The 19,411-nt window shown below is 42.1% G+C and overlaps 1 protein-coding gene across 4 annotated transcripts in view; it reads left to right on the forward strand.

The window, feature by feature from the left end:
- Positions 1-19,411, forward strand: part of SGK3 (serum/glucocorticoid regulated kinase family member 3) — a 187,393-nt gene that overhangs the window by 10,131 nt on the left and 157,851 nt on the right. For all 4 annotated transcript variants that reach the window (XM_021669673.2, XM_021669576.2, XM_021669562.2 and 1 more), the window contains exon 2: positions 3,065-3,369. The gene's annotated coding sequence lies outside the window, so the exon portion shown is untranslated. The remainder of the gene's footprint in view (positions 1-3,064; positions 3,370-19,411) is intronic.

Here is a 19,411-nt window from a genome sequence, read left to right on the forward strand (position 1 = left end):
CCTGTAATCCCAACACTTTGGGAGGCTGAGGTGGGTGGATCACCTGAGGTCAGGAGTTTGAGACCAGCCTGACTAACATGGCGAAACTCTGTCTCTACTAAACATACAAAAAAATTAGCCGGGCATGGTGGCATATACCTGTAATCCGAGCTACTGAAGAGGCTGAGGTAGGAGAATGGCTTGAACCTGGGAGGCAGAGGTTGAAGTGAGCCGAGATTGCACCATTGCACTCCAGACTGGGCAACAAGAGCAAAACTGTTTCAAAAAAAAAAAAAAAGAAAGAAATAGTTGGATGTTAATGTCGTAAGCCCCCTCTCTGCACTGTTATTATTTTTATTTATTCATTTATTTATTTTGAGATGGAGTCTTGCTCTTGTCACCCATGCTGGAGCGCAGCAGTGCGATCTTGGCTCACTGCAACCTCCGCCTCCCAGGTTCAAGCAATTCTCCTACCTCAGCCTCCCAAGTAGCTGGAATTACAGGCACCTGCTACCACACCAAGCTGTAGAGAGGAGTTTTGCCACGTTCCCCAGGCTGGTCTCGAACGCACTTGATGTCAAGTGATCTGCCTGCCTCAGCCTCCCTAAGTGCTAGGATTACAGGCATGAGCCACCGCTCCCAGCCCTCTCTGCACTATTATTGAAATGTAGCATTTCCACACTTCTATGGCTATGAAACCATTTTGAACCTGTATCAGAGGTACACACTTTAGGAAAAATCAATACAGACAATAGTGCCTCTTGTTATGGATTTTGCTTTTATCAGTGTGTTGGAAAAGGTCCTCTTTATCCTCAAGATCAGTTAATGCTTCCTTATGTTGTCATTTATGTAGGCTTTTTTTCCATTTAATGTTTTAAGCCAGTCGAAATGTATTTTTGCATATGATGTAAAAGAGATTCAGCTCATTTTGTGTTCTGTTGACTGAAAAATGCCAATTATTCCCAAACCTTGCATTAAATGTGTTTTTGTTTTTGTTTTCAGGTATGGAACCCTTCAGATCAAAGCTTACCAGTAAATTTAGTATGTAAAACAGACTAATATAGTTGAAATGGGGAAGAATGAGAGTTATCCCAACCAGCCAGTACTCCCTACCCCCATTCCCATACTTCCCCTCATGGGAGGCTGCAGGGAGCTCTTTGAAAACCATTGGAAAGGGTGGCACGGTGGCTCACACCTTTAATCCTAGCTCTTTGGGAGGCTGAGGTGGGCGGATCACCTGAGGTGAGGAGTTCGAAACCAGCTTAACCAACCTGGCTTAACCCTGTCTCTACTAAAAATACAAAAATTAGCTGGGCATGGTGGTGGGTGCCTGTAATCCCAGCTACTTGTGAGCTGAGGCAGCAGAATAGCTTGAGCCCAGGAGGAGGAGGTTGCAGTGAGCCAAGATCGTGCCATTGTACTCCAACCTGGGCAACAGAGTGAGACTCCATCTCAAAAAAAAAGAAAACCATTGGAAAAATTCATCCTTTCATAAATGAATTGAAATGCCACCTCTGTAATATACTACAGTAAAAATTTTACATACTCCAATTGTTTTTCTATTTTTATACCAAATTATACTTTAAGGAGCCCCAGAGCTTTATAACGTAAGAAGAAACTGAGATATTTAATAAATGTGTGCATAACAATATGAGTTGTTTGGGGTTTTTTTTGGCCTTTAAAATTAGCATAGATCTTTAAAATAATGTGCAGCATTGATAAGAGCTGAATAAATACCTTTAATATAGAGAAGTTTTAACTTAGTAAAACTATGTTTGGTAGATAATGTGTGTCAAAAGTTTACAATGCTCATATCCTATGATCTAGTGTCTCACAGAGTTTCACCCTAAAGAAATAAAGAGAAATGTATGAAAAAAATTGCTATTGTCTATGTTAATTGATAAAATTGAAGATGATCAATAACAGTGTCGGACTGGGTAAATGAATCATGGCACATCCCCATGAGATGGGATATTCTTCAGCCATAGATGTGATGTTGTGGAAAGAAAAATATTGAGTGTTTGTGATGAATCTGGCACCATACCAAGCACCTTAATTATACTGCCTTAAGCCTAACAGTATCCCTATATGGTAGGTATTATTATTCCCATTTATAGGTGAGAACACAGAGAAGTTAGGTAAAGTTAAAACAGCTATTAAGGTAGTGTTGCTGGAATTCAACCCATGTCTACTCTTAACCCTTATTCATAGCCACTGTCATAATGATACAGGAAAATACTATTTACTGTAAGTTGTTTTAATGCAGTTTAACTGACATTAAACATCAAATGAAAACTCCTATATGCAATCCCTTCTTCCTTTCCAAAGTTCCTATGCTTGGTAATTTTTTATCCTAAAATGTATTTATATATTTTTTAATGCTTATGGAAGTATTATATGCCTACTCTAAGAATTCAAACTTCACAGAAGATTATAAAGTAGCTGCATCTTTAGTCATAAACAACACCCTCTGTATATGAAAGGATACATTTGTAGGCTCTTTTTTGTTCCCTCAATTCTGTATGTCCTGGCTCTGGTATTAGCTTGTGGGCCCTGGTTTGGGATAGAGATGAACTAGAAAGGCAAACTGAGTGGAGTGCAGGTGTGGGTGGTTGACTTTCACCACAGAGGTGATTAGAAAAACTGATTCTGGAGCCAATCCGGCTAGATGGAGTCCCAGCTCTTTCTTACCAGCTGTTTGAACTTGGGCAACTAACAGGAGTGCTTACTGTGTGTGATATATGTACATGGTTTCCCCATTTGGTCTTAATAAGTTAGATATTTTTATTCCCTTTTTATGCAAATGACAAAATTAAAATTCAGGGAGGTTACATATAGCAGTAGAATGAATCTTTAGACCCATTTCTAGAACTACAGACAAGATAAATACTGAAAGCTGCTTGGCCAGGAGATACCAAAATGCTGACAAATGAGAAACAGACCTGCATAGCCCTCACACCCTCTAGAACCAAGGGGTAGCGTTTTAAGATACTGGACTGGGTGGGTGCCCAATCTGGTATCAGAAAGCTGTGCTTTGAAAACCTGACTGCTTTTAAGTATTTTCTATTTTGTTCTCATTTTGTAGGTATTAAAATAATTTCTGAATTATCAGTCTCTCATTTGTGCTTTGGGAAAGCAGAAAAAGCAAGAGGGGTCTTTGGCCATCTTCTGCTGGAGCTTTCAGGGAGGATGTGTCTGCAAGAGACCAAATGTGCTGGGTTTCAAGTCCCAGAAGCCCAAGGGGAAAAAGAACCGCAGGGAGGAAAAGACTGTGCAGAGGCTTCTGGAGTCTTCTCTGCTCTAACCTTGGAAGGTTTTGAACAATGTTTCTTGGAGAATGGCCTTTCACTTACTCATCTGTCCAGCATAACTCATCCCCAGGAGTGTTGAGTAAGTGAAATTTTGCTGTATTCATGTTTTTGTGATTTATAAAATATGATGATATGGAGAGAACACGAACTCAAGTCAGACAGACCTGATACCTCAGACATGATACTCTTGGCTTTGTCATTTAGTAGTTGAGTAATTCTGGGCAAGTTAACATCTCTAGGCTTCCTCATCTGTAAAATGAGTATAAATGAAACCCACTAACCAGAATTGGTATGAAAATGAAATGCGGCAGAAAAAAAATGAAAGTGGATAGTATCACCACTGACACACAGGCACTCAGGGCCCTTCCTGTCTCCATCATGTATGGATTTTGGGCAACCTTTGGCCAGGTCTTGTTTATCTTTCTGTTCATCTTCTCTGTCTAATTCAATGCTTTGTTTACAATGAATGTGTTGCAAATGCTGAATGAACTACCTGCACGAACAATAGGCAAATAAATTTTAGGTGTGTTTTAATGTTTATTAATCTACCCTGTCAGAGAAGAACTTCCAGTTATAGATAAATACAATGCCAGGTCAGAGCTGAAGAGTTGGGCAGCTGGTTATCTGCATGTGGCCACTAGGCTCCAGGGGGAGAGGGGGTGCTAAGCTCTCACTCCCTCTGCAGCCACCTAAGGGCACCTGGTTTCAGTTTCCTGAAAGAAAGTCTTCTACCGTCTGACTGTCTCATCTCTTCTGAGGTTTCCTCTCATGAACAATTTGCTCTGCTTGATATTTTTTATTTTGAAATAATGAAATACTTAAAATGTAAAGGAGTTAATGTGATACCCATTTATCTATAATTGAGATTGCCATAATTGCTGTAACTTTTTTGAAATTTTGACTTAATTTCAGACTTTTCAAAAAATTGGCCAGTTGTAATGGCTCATGCCTATAATCCCAGCACTTTGGGAGACTGAAGTGAGTATATTACTTGAACCCAGGAGTTCTAGACTTGCCTGGGCAACGTAGCAAGACCTCACTGTTGCCAATGGAGTAGAGACTCTTGTTACCTGTGGGAACTAGAAGTAGATCACTGGGTTTTTTGGCTTTGTTGCTTCAACAGGTTGTAGTGTGTGACTATTATTACAAAATAAAATGATTTTAAAATATCCATCTAATGTTAATTATTTTAAACTATTTACTGAATTGATTATTCAAAGCCAGTGTATATTTACAGAAAATGGGGTTTTTGTCTTCTATTGATTTTTTTTTTTTTTTTTTTGAGACGAAGTCTCACTGTTGTTGCCCAGGCTCGAGTGCAATGGTGCAGTCTTGGCTCACCAAAACCTCTGCCTCCTAGGTTCAAGTGATTCTCCTGCCCCAGCCTCCTGAGTAGCTGGGATTACAGGCATGCACCACCATGCCCAGCCAATTTTTGTATTTTTAGTAGCGATGGGGTTTCCCCATGTTGGTCAGGTTGGTCTCAAACTCCCAACCTCAGGTGACCCGCCTACCTCAGCCTCCCAGAGTGCTAGGATTACAGGCATGAGCCACCATGCCTGGCCATCCATTGAATTTGTGCTCATACATTCTGGGCTTAATCCTGATTCTACCACTTGCCAGCTGTATGCCACTACAGAAATCATTTAACTTTTCTGAGCCATAATATCCAATGTATAATAATCACATCAAGGTAAATGGCGTATCTATCTCACCTGAAGCATTTATCATTTCTTTGTATTTAAGACAGTGAATTAAAAGTTTGGGTAATTCTGGGTGTGTTTATTGGATCAGGCCTTAAACTAGGAAGCATTTTACGGAGACACATTAGTTACTTTGAGATGAAAGAGGGTTAGGAGCCAGGATCCTTGAATTGTCAAGCAGCCAGTTACTATGGCTTCAGACACTCCTCCTTGATCCCTATAACAGACAAGTGTTTAAAGGACCGGACTGGACAGACCCTGGCTGTTAATACGGCCAGAACCTTGACGTAGTGTCTGGGATGAATTGGGTAGTCAGTGGGTGACCTCCCCACCATCTTCACTGATAATTTGTCACTCCCATTATTAGTGTTCCTGTATTTCTTTGGATTCATCATATCCTGCCTTGTATTATATTATATTTGCTTGTATACAAATATGTACCTTCCACTGTAAGTATCTTTTGTTGTTGTTGTTTATTAGAGATAGGGTTTTACCATGTTGGTCAGGCTGGTCTCAAACTCCTGACCTCAGGTGATCCACCCACCTTAGCCTCCCAAAGTGCTGTGATTACAGGTGTGAGCCACGTCACCTGGCCAAATATAAGTATCCTGAGTAGGGATCACATTATTTATCTTTCTAACTTCCTGTGCTTAGCATAGAGCTTTTAATGTAGTAAGAACTAGATAAGTGTTTCATTTAACTGAATAGGCACTCAAATCGCCAGAAAACATCATAGCCAGTTATCCTTGTGCTGTTTATTGAATAAGTGAGTCAGTCCCCACTGATCTGAAGTGCTACTTTGAGCGTGTATAAAATCTTAAATGTATGAACTTGAGTTATTTTGTGGTTTCTGTTCCACCTCACTGCTCCACTTGGCTTTTCCTGGTCAGTACCATTCTGCCCTCTTACAACCTAGTTTCATAGTTCTTTTTAATATCTCATAGGCCAAGTCTTATTTGGTCATAGTTGTTTTTCAGAGCTCTCTTGGCTGTTTTGAAATGTTTGTTTTCCAAATAAACTAGAGAATCAACTTTTAAAAATTGCCATTTGGATATTAATAAAAATTGCATATAATTTGTAGGTTAATATGAAGATACTTCCCTTTTTAAATGGGTTTTGATATTTCTTATTAATTTTGTTTTAGGAATATTTATAGTTGTGATTATAATAAATGGGATTTTTAACATATTTCTGAACTTACATGTACAGATAAGGAAACTGAGGCACAGAGAGGGGAGATAACTTACACTGGCTCTTGCAGCTGGAGTGGCATGTTGCAATCTCAGCTCACTGTAACCTCTGCCTCCTGAGGCAGTTCTCCTGCCTCAGCCTCCTGAGTAGCTGGGGCTACAGGCGCCCGCCACCATGCCCAGCTAATTTTTGTATTTTTAGTAGAGATGGGTTTTCACCATGTAGGTCATGCTGGTCTCGAACTCCTGACCTCAGGTGATCCTCTGCCTCAGCCTCCCACAGTGCTGGGATTACGGGCATGAGCCACCGCACCCAGCCCGGATTTCTTAACTAATAAGTAGGCTGCTTGATAACATATGTTTTAAACTGATTTTTCATCTCCTTTGACCAGTTATCCAATAGACTAATGATGTTAATTATGTATTTGTAAGAATACAGTTTACATATTGGATAGAAAATTTTTAAGGTGTCTGTTTTTCCTCATACCTTCTTAAATAGCCTTGGGTCTTCTTCCTCACTAATTCCTCCTTTCCTCTAATTTTCTAACTTACATCTTCTGTAACAACTTCTTATCTGAAAATTCTACTGCCAGCACATATTATAGTATAAATATTTGTGGTTATATAGAACACCCTTATCTTGTTAATATTATAGTAGTAGTAATAGTAAATAATAATAGCAGCTTTCACATACTGAGTGCTTCCAGGTGCTAAATCTTATTTCATCCTCACTGTGGCCCAATAAGATGACCTCATTTTACAGATAAAGAAATAGTCTCAGACAAATTTATCAACTTGCCCAAAGACACACTATTAACAAAAGGAAGACCTGTCAAATTCTGAAGCCCATGTTCTTCATTATTAGACTGTCTGGCCCTCCTTTAAGCATAAAGTGAACTCTCCGTGTGGAAAACAAAAAGTTCTTTATTGTGTTAAGAAAGAAAACTTTCAGCCAGGCACGGTGGTTCATGCCTGCAATCCCAGCACTTTGGGAGGCTGAGGCGGGCGGGTCACGAGGTCAGGAAATTGAGACCATCCTGGCCAACATGGTGAAACCTATCTCTACTAAAAATACAAAAAATTAGCTGGGCAGGTGGTGCGCCCCTGTATTCCCAGCTAGTTGGAAGGCCGAGGCAGGAGGATCACTTGAACCCGGGAGGCGGAGGTTGCAGTGAGCCGAGATCGTGCCACTGCACTCCAGCTTGATGACTGGACGAGACAGGAAGGAAGGAAGGAGGGAAGGAGAGAGGGAGGGAGAGAGGGAAGGAAAGAAGCAAGGAAGGAGAGAAGAGAAAAAGAAAACTTCCACACCAATTTATTAAAATATCTACACCAATTTCTTAAAGGCTTTAAATAAAAAAGATTTTCAGTTTTATGACATATTTTCTCAGCATTTATAAAGAACTCTGCTGTCTGCCAGGCTTCCTGTCTCTTGGTCTCTGGGCATTGCCACTATGGCCTCCAGAGGGCACTGTTTCCCCTTTATTATTGAGGCTCAAGCATTTGACTCATTCCCTGAAGTACAGATGAGACAAGGGAAACTTTTTTAAAAAAACTTTACAGGTGGGGCTGGGTGGCTTGTGCCTGTAATCCCAGCACTTTGTGAGGCTGAGGTGAGCAGATCACTTGAAGTCAGAAGTTCGAGATCAGCCTGGCCAACCTGGCAAAACCCCGTCTCTGCTAAAAATACAAAAATTAGTTGGGCATGGCAGCACACACCTGTAATCCAGCTACTTGGATCACTTGAACCCAGGGGACAGAGGTTGCAGTGAGTTGAGATCGCACCACTGCACTCCAGCCTGGGCGACAGAGAAAGACTCTGTCTCAAAATAAAAAATAAAAACTACAAAGGGCTCCAGGCAAATAGAATGCAAAGAGTGCAGGAAGTAATAGACAACTAGATAATTTGGTTCACTGAATGCAGTGTAGACATTTGCATTTGACACTGTAAAAGGATTCTTTTCTACCTTGCTTCCCACTACATGAACAAAGCAGAAGCCACCTTTTCCTAACCTGCATTATATCCCCAAGCAAGCTAAATTCTTCAAAAACGAGCTCCAGGATTGGTAAGACCAGTTCCAGCTTTCTTCTAAATTCTAGTTTCCAGCTCAGTATCTGCCTCCTCCCTAGATGATGGGCCCTAAGCTTTTCAGGCCTCTTCTGGGAAGACAGCATTGCTGACCTTTAAGGTTCTAGCTTTACCCTGTTGTTGGGAGATGGTTATCTGTGGGTCTCTGTGTCTTGCCTCACAATGTCAAGAATGTCAGCCCTGACTCTTTTTATTTCTTACCTATTATTGCATAACAAATTACCCTAAAACATAGGGGCTTAAAACAACAAACATTTATTTTCTGACAGTTTCTGTGGGTCAGGGATCTGGATGTAGTTTAGCTGGGTACCTCTGCTCAGGGTCTCTCACAAGGTACAGTCAGGGTGTGGGCTGGAGCTGCTGTCACCTCGAGGCTTGAGATGATCACTCATGTGGCTGTTGGTGGGCCACAGGTCCTCACTGACTATTGGCTAGACATGCAGGTCCATCCATAAGGCAGCTTACAAAATGGCAGCTGATGAGAGGATGCCCAGCACAGAAGCCACAGTCTTTATAACTTCATCTCTAAAACAACCTCTCATCAATTGTGTCATATTCAGTTAGAAGCGAGTCAATAAATTTAGCCCACAATCAACTGGAGGAATTACAGGAGGCAAGAACCATTAAGGGCCACCTTACAGGCTTTCAGCCACATTATCCTTGATCCAAGCCATTTCTTATGGTTGTGTTTGTAATGAGCAATTTTGAGGAATGAGGTAACATCTCCCTCTGGGACAAACAGCAGGCTAATCTCACTGCTTGTTATAACAGCAGTGGGTTCCCCAAGATTGTTATTCATCAGCTGCAATGCAAACCCACTGTCTGGGCTCCTGCATGTCACTCCTGTGGAACTTGGGACTTGGGGGCAAGAGGAACTGATACAAACATTCTGATGGGCATGCCTCTTTTTTTTTTCTGCACTGCGAATAATAAAGTTCTTTTTCTCTGGCATAGATATCTCCTGTCTTCCTCCAGCATTCACAAACCAGGAAGAGGCTAGCTGTTTTATTTTGTTTTTTGTTTTTTTGAGATGGAGTCTCACTCTGTTGCCCGGCTGGAGTGCATAGTGTGAACTTGGCTCACTGCAACCTCTGCCTCCCAGGATCAAGTGATTCTTCTGCCTCAGCCTCCTGAGTAGCTGGAATGACAGGTGCATGCCACCACGCCCAGCTAATTTTTGTATTTTTAGTAGAGACAGACAGGGTTTCACCACGTTGGCCAGGATGGTCTCAATCTTCTGACCTCGTGATCTTCCTGCCTCCCAAAATGCTGGGATTACAGGCACGAGCCACCAAGCCCAGCCCAGGCTAGCTGTTTGACACGTAAGTAGGACAAAATCAAATCACAGACCTGACAGTTTGACTCAACAAGGCAACTTTATCAGAATTGTGTACAGCCCTGCAAGACCAGCATTCACACATGAGATCCACATACATATTCATTTCATTTAACAAACATGTATGTTCCAGGTATTATGCTAAGAGTTTATAGATATAAACTCATTTAATCCATGAAGTAGGTACTATTAAAAGTCCCTGTTTTATAGATGGGAAGGAGATGCACAAAGATGTTAAGTAACTTGCCCAAATCAGGCAGTTCTTAAGTGCCAGAGCCCCAAACAAACAAATACAAACAGAAACAAATACATGTGGCAGGGCATGGTGGCTCATGCCTGTAATCCCAGCATTTTGGGAGGCCGAGGTGGGCAGATCACTTGAGGTCAGTAGTTGGAGACCAGCCTGGCCAACATGGTGAAATCCCATCTCTATTAAAAATATAAAAATTGTCTGGCCATGGTGGCTCACACTTGTAATCCTAGCACTTTGGGAGGCCGAGGCAGGTGGATTGCCTGAGCTCAGGAGTTCGAGACCAGCCTGGGCAATGTGGTGAAACTCCATCTCTACTAAAATACAAAAAATTAGCCAGGAATGGTGGTGTGCACCTGTATTCCCAGCTACCCAGGAGGCAGAGACAGGAGACTTGCTTGAACCTGAGAGGTGGAAGTTGCAGTGAGCCGAGATCATACCACTCACTGCACTCCAGCCTGGGCGACAGAGCAAGATTCCATCTAAAAAAAAAAAAAAAACAATAGTCAGGCATGGTGGCATGCTTCTGTAATCCCAGCTACTCAGGAGGCGGAGGGCTGAGGCACGAGAATCACTTGAACCTGGGAGGCAGAGGTTGCAGTGAGCCAAGATCATGCCACTGCACTCCAGCCTGGGCAACAGAGTGAGACTCTGTCTCAACAACAAAAAAGGAAAAAAAAGAAACAAACACAAACAACCTCGCTACAGAGTCTATTGACCCACTATATCATGCTGACCGTGTTAAGGGTGAGGGATGGATGGGCCAAAGAGAAGATAAGGAAAATGATGAAACAGTTTAATTCCTCAAAACATTTGTTGAGATCATCAATTTAAAGAGTTTTTTATTCCTAACATCATATTAGAGTTTTTATTGCTTTGTTATGTGTTTGAAGGATAAACTCTTCTGGTCATATTGATATACACTTTGATTCAGTGTGCTGTACTTGGCTTTTTAGGATTTGATTGAGAAAATTTGCATCTGTATTCAGACTGTATATGCAAAAATGATTTGTCTGCAAAAAACCTACCCATGAATGCTTATAGCAGTTTCTTTATTTATAGTAGCCAAAATTTGGCAGCAACCAAGATGTCCTGGTAGGACATAAGTGAATGGATAAATAAACTATGGTACATCCATACAATGAAATATTTTTGGCGCTAAAAAGAAATGAACTAGCAAGCCATGAGAAGACATAGGGGACAACTTAACTGCATGTTGCTAAGTGAAAGAGACCAATCTGAAAAGGCTACATACTGTATGATTCTAACTACATGACATTCTGAAAAAGGTGAAACATACAGGATTTTTTTTTTTTTTTTTTTTTTTTTTGAGACGGAGTTTCGCTCTTGTTACCCAGGCTGGAGTGCAATGGCGCGATCTCGGCTCACCGCAAGCTCCGCCTCCTGGGTTCAGGCAATTCTCCTGCCTCAGCCTCCTGAGTAGCTGGGATTACAGGCACGCGCCACCATGCCCAGCTAATTTTTTGTATTAGTAGAGACGGGGTTTCACCATGTTGACCAGGATGGTCTTGATCTCTTGACCTCGTGATCCACCTGCCTCGGCCTCCCAAAGTGCTGGGATTACAGGCTTGAGCCACCGCGCCCGGCACATACAGGATTTTTAAGATAGCAAGACTAAGCCAGACATGTGGCTCACATCTGTAATCCCAGTACTTTGGTAGGCTGAGGCAGGTGGATTGTTTGAACTCAGGAGTTGGAGACCAGCCCAGGGCAACATGGCAAAACCTCCTCTTTACAAAAAATACAAAAATTAGCTGGGCATGGCAGCATGCACCTGTAGTCCCAGCTACTTGGGAGGCTAAGGTGGGAGGATTGCTTGAGCCCAGGAAGTAGAGGCTGCAGTGAGCTATGATTGAGCCACTGCACTTGAGACCCTGCCTGCCTGTCTCTCTCTTTCTCTCTCTCTCTCTTTCTCTCTCTCTCTCTCTCTCAGACACACACACACACACACACACACAGTGAAGTTGTTCTGTATGTTACTATAATAACAGATACATCATTATACATTTGTCAAAACCCATAGAATGTACAACACTAACAGAGAACCATACTGTAAACTATGGACTTTGGGTGATAAAGATGTTTCAATGTAGGTTCATCAGTTGCAACAAATGTACCACTTGGGTGCTGATGTCGATAAATAGGGAGGCTGTGCATGTGTGGGGGCAAGGAGTAAGTGGGGAATCTCTGTACTTTCTCAGTTTTACTGTGAAACTAAAACTGCTTTTAAAAAGTCTATTTTTTAAAATAGTCTATATTTGAAACTTGCAGTGTACTTTAAAATATAAAATATTAGTAATGGTGCAATTGTGTATAATGTTTTTGTTAACTTCACTCTCTACCTGTCAAGTCCCCCATGCCCTTGCCTTTCTGTCTGTCACCTCTTCCTTTTCTTAAACCTTCCCAAGTCAGGTTCAATCCAGCTGTCTGCCTCTTCCATGGCTATATCAGGGCTGCAGAGCTTTGCTGGAGAAAAATCACGATGGTGAGGATGATGCTCTGTCTAGAACTCCCAGTCTCCTACCTGGACTCATCCTGAAGAGTTTCTTTCTCCACTCATTTCTGTTTCTCAAATCAGAGCTTTCTACTTCAAATGGGTATAAGTTTCTGGTTCGTTTGTTCTTTCTCTCTCTCTCTGTATGTTTTTTTTCTCCCTTTCTCTCTCTGTCTCTCTCCTTCCTTCCTTCTTTCCTTCCTTCCTTTTTTTTTTTGAGACAGAGTTTTGCTTTTGTTGCCCAGGCTGGAGTGCAATAGCACAATCTCGGCTCACTGCAACCTCTGCCTCCTTGGTTCAAGTGATTGTCCTGCCTTAGCCTCCCAAGTAGCTGGGATTACAGGCATGCATAACCACACCCAGCTAATTTTGTTTTATTTAGTCAAGACGAGGTTTCACCATGTTGGTCAGGCTGGTCTTGAACTTCTGACCTCAGGTAATCCACCCAGCTTGGCCTCCCAAAGTGCTGGGATTACAGGCATGGGCCGCTGTGCCCAGCCAAAAGTTTTAACTTTACTGTTCTTTTTTTGTCATTGTACCATTTTCAATTACTGGATATTTTCAAAGTATGCTATTTCTTCCTACTCTACAGATGTGTGATATGTTAACTTTTTTGCATATACATAAAATTGGATTCATGTTGTTTTCTCTTAAAATAATATAATCTGATTACTAATTATTACATATAGAAAGATAGCAGATATATCTATCAATGAAGATTTGCTCAAAAGTACTTATGCATTAACAAAGAGAAAAGGGAAAAATAACAAGCGGCTTAATATGTTGTTTTTCTTTGAAATGTTGTCTCATTCTGTCACCTGGGCTGGAGTGCAGTGGTGTGATCTTAGCTCACTGCAACCTCTGCCTCCTGGGTTCAAGCAATTCTCCTGGCTCAGCCTCCCGAGTAGCTGGGATTATAGGCCCATACCAACACACCTGGCTAATTTTTGTATTTTTAGTAGAGACGGGTTTTGCCATGTTGGCCAGGCTAGTCTCGAACTCCTGACCTCAGGTGATCTGCCCGCCTCAGCCTCCCAAAGCACTGGCATTACACTGCACCTGGCTATGTGGCTTAATATGTTTAGAGTTGCTTTAATTATTGGCTAGATAGGTCTCTTTGAAAAGATTCTGTGGAAAAGTTGAGTCATATCCCTTCTCTGAGGTGCCTCAATGCCCTGGAAGAAGCCTCCCGTGTCCTTGGAGTAGGGCACCTTCTCTACTCAAAGAGCACAATGAAAATCTAGTCCAATCTTTCTACATCTTCTCTCTAGCATGACTTCAGACCATTCCCTGGGTCAGTGTGGATTCCTGTGGTTTCTACTAGTAGTCTCAAATTGGCAGCCAGTGGGGCAAATTTGCATAATAGATGTGGTTTATTTGCCCTGCACAGTGTTCTAGGAGTGTCTGAATTAGTTCCTAGCATTTTGAAATTATGCTGTTTCACATGAAAATGGGCATTGCTGGGCCGGGCGCGGTGGCTCAAGCCTGTAATCCCAGCACTTTGGGAGGCCGAGGCGGGTGGATCACGAGGTCAAGAGATCGAGACCATCCTTGTCAACATCGTGAAACCCCATCTCTACTAAAGATACAAAAAATTAGTTGGGCATGGTGGTGTGTGCCTGTAATCCTAGCTACTCAGGAGGCTGAGGCAGGAGAATTGCCTGAACCCAGGAGGCGGAGGTTGCGGTGAGCCGAGATCGCGCCATTGCACTCCAGCCTGGGTAACAAGAGTGAAACTCCACATAAAAAGAAAATGGGCATTGCTAGCTTTTATTGAAAAAGTAATAGATCTGGCAACAATGGACCTATGCATCCACATAGCAGCAATCAGCTGGTAACACTCTAAGTTTTTTGTTTGTTTTGAGACGGAGTCTTGCTCTGTCACTCAGCCTGGAGTGCAGTGGCGTGATCTTGGCTCACTGCAACCTCTGCTGCCTACCAGGGGTTCAGGCAATTCTGCCTCAGCCTTCTGAGTAGCTGGGACTACAGGCATGTGCCACCATGCCTGGCTAATTTTTGTATTTTTAGTAGTGATGGGGTTTTAACTATGTTGGCCAGGCTGGTCTCGATTTCCTGGCCTCAAGTGATCTGCCCGCCTCAGCCTCCCAAAGTGCTTACATATAGGCATGAGCCACCGCTCCTGGCCTAGCTCTTTCCTTCAGAGAGGATGTGAACTTTGTGTTTTTCCATAGTCCTCACCACACCCTATTGTCACTCACTGAGACTCATCGTCAGTTGCCATTTATCATCTCACTTTCCCCTCGTCTGACACTAGCATCTGCAGTGCCTCCCAGGCACTGTAGGCATTTGAGTTTGTAACTTCTACATCTAGTTCCAAGGCCTTTCACCCAGCACCACTCACTGATATCAGAGGTTCTGGGGTACACTGGAAAGATCATAGGCTTCAAATCAAATGGACTCAGCTTTCTACCACTTTCCTTCTGTGTGACTTGGGTAAGGTTATTTCACATCTTCAAACTTGTTTCTTTATCTGTAAAATGGGAATAATGATGGAGTAGTTATGAGGATCAAAGACAATAACATACATAATGTGTCTTGGATAGAGTCAAAAAGCAGCAGGAAGCACTTGGTGGCCTATCGCCTTTGATAACTCCTGTCCTCTACTAAAAATTCAAAAATTAGCTGGGCATGGTGGCATATGCCTGTAATCCCAGCTACTTGGGGTGGCAGGGGGAGATGAGGCAGGAGAATTGCTTGAACCTGGGAGGCAGAGGTTGCAGTGAGCTGAGATTACACCACTGCACTCCAGCCTAGTGACAGAGCAAGACTCCGTCTCAAAAAAAAAAAAAAAAAAAAAAAAGGGATCTTTCTGTGTGTTGCCAGGCTGGTGTGCAGTATCATAATCATAGCTCATTGCAGCTTCAAACTCCTGAGCTCAGGTGATCTTCCCACACAGCTGGGACTACAGGCACAAACCTCTCTTCCACTTTTAAGGACGCTTGTGATTACATTCAACCCACAAGGATATTCTATCTTAGGGTCAGCTGATAAGAAAACTCAATTCTATTTGCAACCTTAATTCTTTGCTATGTAATGTAACACATTCACAAGTTTTTGGAATGAAAACATGGACATCTTTGGGAAGCCATTGATCTGCCTATAATAATGGGTATATATTTTATATATGTCATTTACATAATAGTTCCCCTTATCCACAGGGGATACATTCCAAGACCCCCAGTGGATGCCTGAAGCTGCAGATAGTACCAAACCCTACATATACTATGTATTCTCCCATACAATCACATTGTATAGCCAGGCAGTGTATATAGCATGAATACACTGGACAAAGGAATGATTCACATTCAGGACAGGACAGAGTGGGATGGCACAAGATTTCATCACACTACTCAGAATGGCATGCAATTTAAAACTTATGAAGGCCTTATTTCTGAAATTTTCCATTTAATATTTTTGGACCACAGATGACGATGGGTAGCTGAAGCCATGGTAAGTGAAATCACAGAGAAGGGGAACTACTGAATAATACATTTTATACAGTAGTTGTAATAAAATTTTAAATTTTACCATGAATTATGTCCTTACTATGTGTTTATCTCACTTAATCCTCACAACAACCCTATAAAGTAAGAGCTACTTTTACAGATGAGAAAACTGAGGCTAACAAAGTTAGGAAATGGGGCCAGGCATGGTGGTTCATGCCTATAATCGCAACACTTTGGGAGGCCACCTCAGGAGTTCAAGACCAGCCTGGCTAACATGGCAAAACTCTGTCTCTATTAAAAATAAAAAAATTCCCAGCACTTTGGGAGACCGAGGCAGGTAGATCATGTGGTCAAGAGATCGAGACCATCCTGGCCAACATAGTGTAACCCAGTCTCTACTAAAATACAAAAATTAGCTGGGCGTGGTGGCATGCGCCTATAATCCCAGCTACTCGGGAGGCTGAGGCAGGAGAGTTGCTTGAACCCAGGAGGTGGAGGTTGCAGTGAGCCGAGATTGCGCCACTGCACTCCAGCTTGGCGACTGGCGACTGGCGACAGAGCAAGACTCTGTCTCCAAAAAAAAATACAAAAATTACACTACCGGACTTCAAACTCTACTACAAGGCTACGGTAATCAAAACAGCATGGTACTGGTACCAAAACAGAGATATAGACCAATGGAACAGAACAGAGGCGTCAGAGGCGACACAACATATCTACAACCACCCGATCTTTGACAAACCTGATAAAAACAAGCAATGGGGAAAGGATTCCCTGTTCAATAAGTGGTGTTGGGAAAACTGGCTAACCATATGCAGAAAGCAGAAACTCAACCCCTTCCTGACACCTTACACTAAAATTGACTCCAGATGGATTAAAGACTTAAACATAAGGCCTAACACCATAAAAACACTAGAAGGAAACCTAGGCAAAACCATTCAGGACATAGGCGTAGGCAAGGACTTTATGACCAAAACACCAAAAGCATTGGCAACAAAAGCCAAAATAGACAAATGGGACCTAATCAAACTCCACAGCTTCTGCACGGCAAAAGAAACAGTCAATAGAGTGAATCGGCAACCAACAGAATGGGAAAAAATTTTTGCAGCCTACCCATCTGACAAAGGGCTGATATCCAGAATTTACAACGAGCTAAAAAAGATTTACAAGAAAAAAACAAACAAGCCCATTCAAAAATGGGCGAAGGATATGAACAGATACTTTACAAAAGAAGACATACAAGAGGCCAACAAACATATGAAAAAATGCTCATCATCACTGGTCATTAGAGAAATGCAAATCAAAACTACATTGAGATACCATCTCACGCCAGTCAGAATGGCGATCATTAAAAAATCTGGAGAAAATAGATGCTGGAGAGGATGTGGAGAAATAGGAACACTTTTACACTGTTGGTGGGAGTGTAAATTAGTTCAACCACTGTGGAAAACAGTGTGGCGATTCCTCAAGGACCTAGAAATAGAAATTCCATTTGACCCAGCAATCCCATTACTGGGCATATATCCAAAGGATTATAAATCGTTCTACTATAAGGACACATGCACACGAATGTTCATTGCAGCACAGTTTACAATAGCAAAGACCTGGAACCAACCCAAATGCCCATCGATGATAGACTGGACAGGAAAAATGTGGCACATATACACCATGGAATATTATGCAGCCATTAAAAATGAGGAGTTCGCGTCCTTTGTAGGGACATGGATGAACCTGGAAACCATCATTCTCAGCAAACTGACACAAGAACACAAAACCAAACACCACATGTTCTCACTCATAGGAGGGTGTTGAACAAGGAGAACACATGGACACAGGGAGGGGAGCACTATACACGGGGGTCTGTTGTGAGGGAGTGGTGGGGACAGTGTGGGGGGGAGTTGGGGAGGGATAGCATGGGGAGAAATGCCAGATATGGGTGAGGGGGAGGGAGGCAGCAAATCACACTGCCATGAATGCACCTATGCAACAATTTTGCATGTTTTTCACATGTACCCCAAAACCTAAAATGCAATTAAAAAAATAATAATAATAAATAAATAAATAAATAAATAAATAAATAAAATACAAAAATTAACTGGGCCTGGTGGCACGTGCCTGTAATCCAGGGTACTTGGGAGGGGGAGGCACAAAGAATCTCTTGAACCTGGGAGGCGGAGGTTGCAGTGAGTGCAGATTGCATCACTGAACTCCAGTCTGGGCAACAGAGTGAGACTCCATCTCAAAAAAAAAAAAAAAAAAGGGCTGGTAAGCAGCAGAGTGAGATTTGAACCCAGGGCTGTTTAAAGCCATGTTCTTCATCACTGTGCTATGCTCAAATTGGTTCAAATTGTATTTTTCTGTTTTCCAGGAAAAAAGATTATTATAATGAAAATTAGATTCTTTGTTTTTGTGGGAAGAATAGTTCAAGGACTATGAATCAGTTAAAATTCAAATAAACATATTGTCTCTCTGAATAACAAAATTGCCTTAATGTGCAGCTTATATTTTTTTGAATTGAATTTTATATGATCATAGAATTTTGGTAACTATTTTTTACTTTTTATCCCATACCCTACATTTCTTTTCTTTTCTTTTTTTGAGATGGAGTCTCGCTCTGTCACTCAGGCTGGAGTGCAGTGGCACAATCTCGGCTCACTGCAACCTCTGCCTCCTTGGTTCAAGCAATTCTCCTGCCTCAGCCTCTTGAGAAGCTGGAACTACAGGCGCGCACCACCATGCCCAGCTAATTTTTTGTATTTTTAGTAGAGATGAGATTTCACCATCTTAGCCAGGATGGTCTCGATCTCCTGACTGCGTGAGCCACCATGCCTAGCCCCCTTGCCCTACATTTCTGAACTGTTAGTACTGCTTGCTTTTAAGAAACTGAACACCAGCCGGGTGTGGTGGCTCACGCCTGTAATGCCAGTACTTTGGGAGGCTGAGGCAGGCGGGTCACCTGAGATCGGGAGTTCGAGATCAGCCTGACCAACATGGAGAAACCAAATTGGCTGGGTATGGTGGTGCATACCTGTAATCCCAGCTACTCGGGAGGCTGAGGCAGGAGAATCACTTGAACCCAGGAGGTGGAGGTTGCAGTGAGCTGAGATTGCGCCATTGCACTCCAGCCTGGGCAACAAGAGCAAAATTCCATCTCAAAAAAAAAAGATTAAAAAAAAAACCAAATGGGTATAAGTTCTTCCTAGGACTGTGAGTTTTGGTTTGCTTATTTGCAGAGTTTAAAAGTAAACATGATCCCAGGAAATCATGCAGTCTGGTCTCGCCTTGAATACCTCAAATCACCACTTTTTCATTGCTATTTAGGAAGAAGTAGAGGATTCCATTTTAGGCACAGAGAATTTTCATTTCCCTGATCTTTGTTTTCTGCAGTATTTTCCTCTATCTGTTTTTCAGATGATTGTTTTTCAGTGCAAATAAGTAGTAAGGAAATGATTTATCTCAGCAGATAGATAGTAGCAATCTATCCCAGTGAGGTGTTGAAATAGCAAGTAATGAGATGAAATCTGAAAGAGATGGTTGCAGCCAAATAAAATGCCTGTAAAACTTTCAAACA

Source organism: Aotus nancymaae, unplaced genomic scaffold (assembly GCF_030222135.1).
Source record: "Aotus nancymaae isolate 86718 unplaced genomic scaffold, 86718_ANA_hifiasm-v0.15.2.pri h1tg000036l, whole genome shotgun sequence".
NCBI lineage: Eukaryota > Metazoa > Chordata > Mammalia > Primates > Aotidae > Aotus > Aotus nancymaae.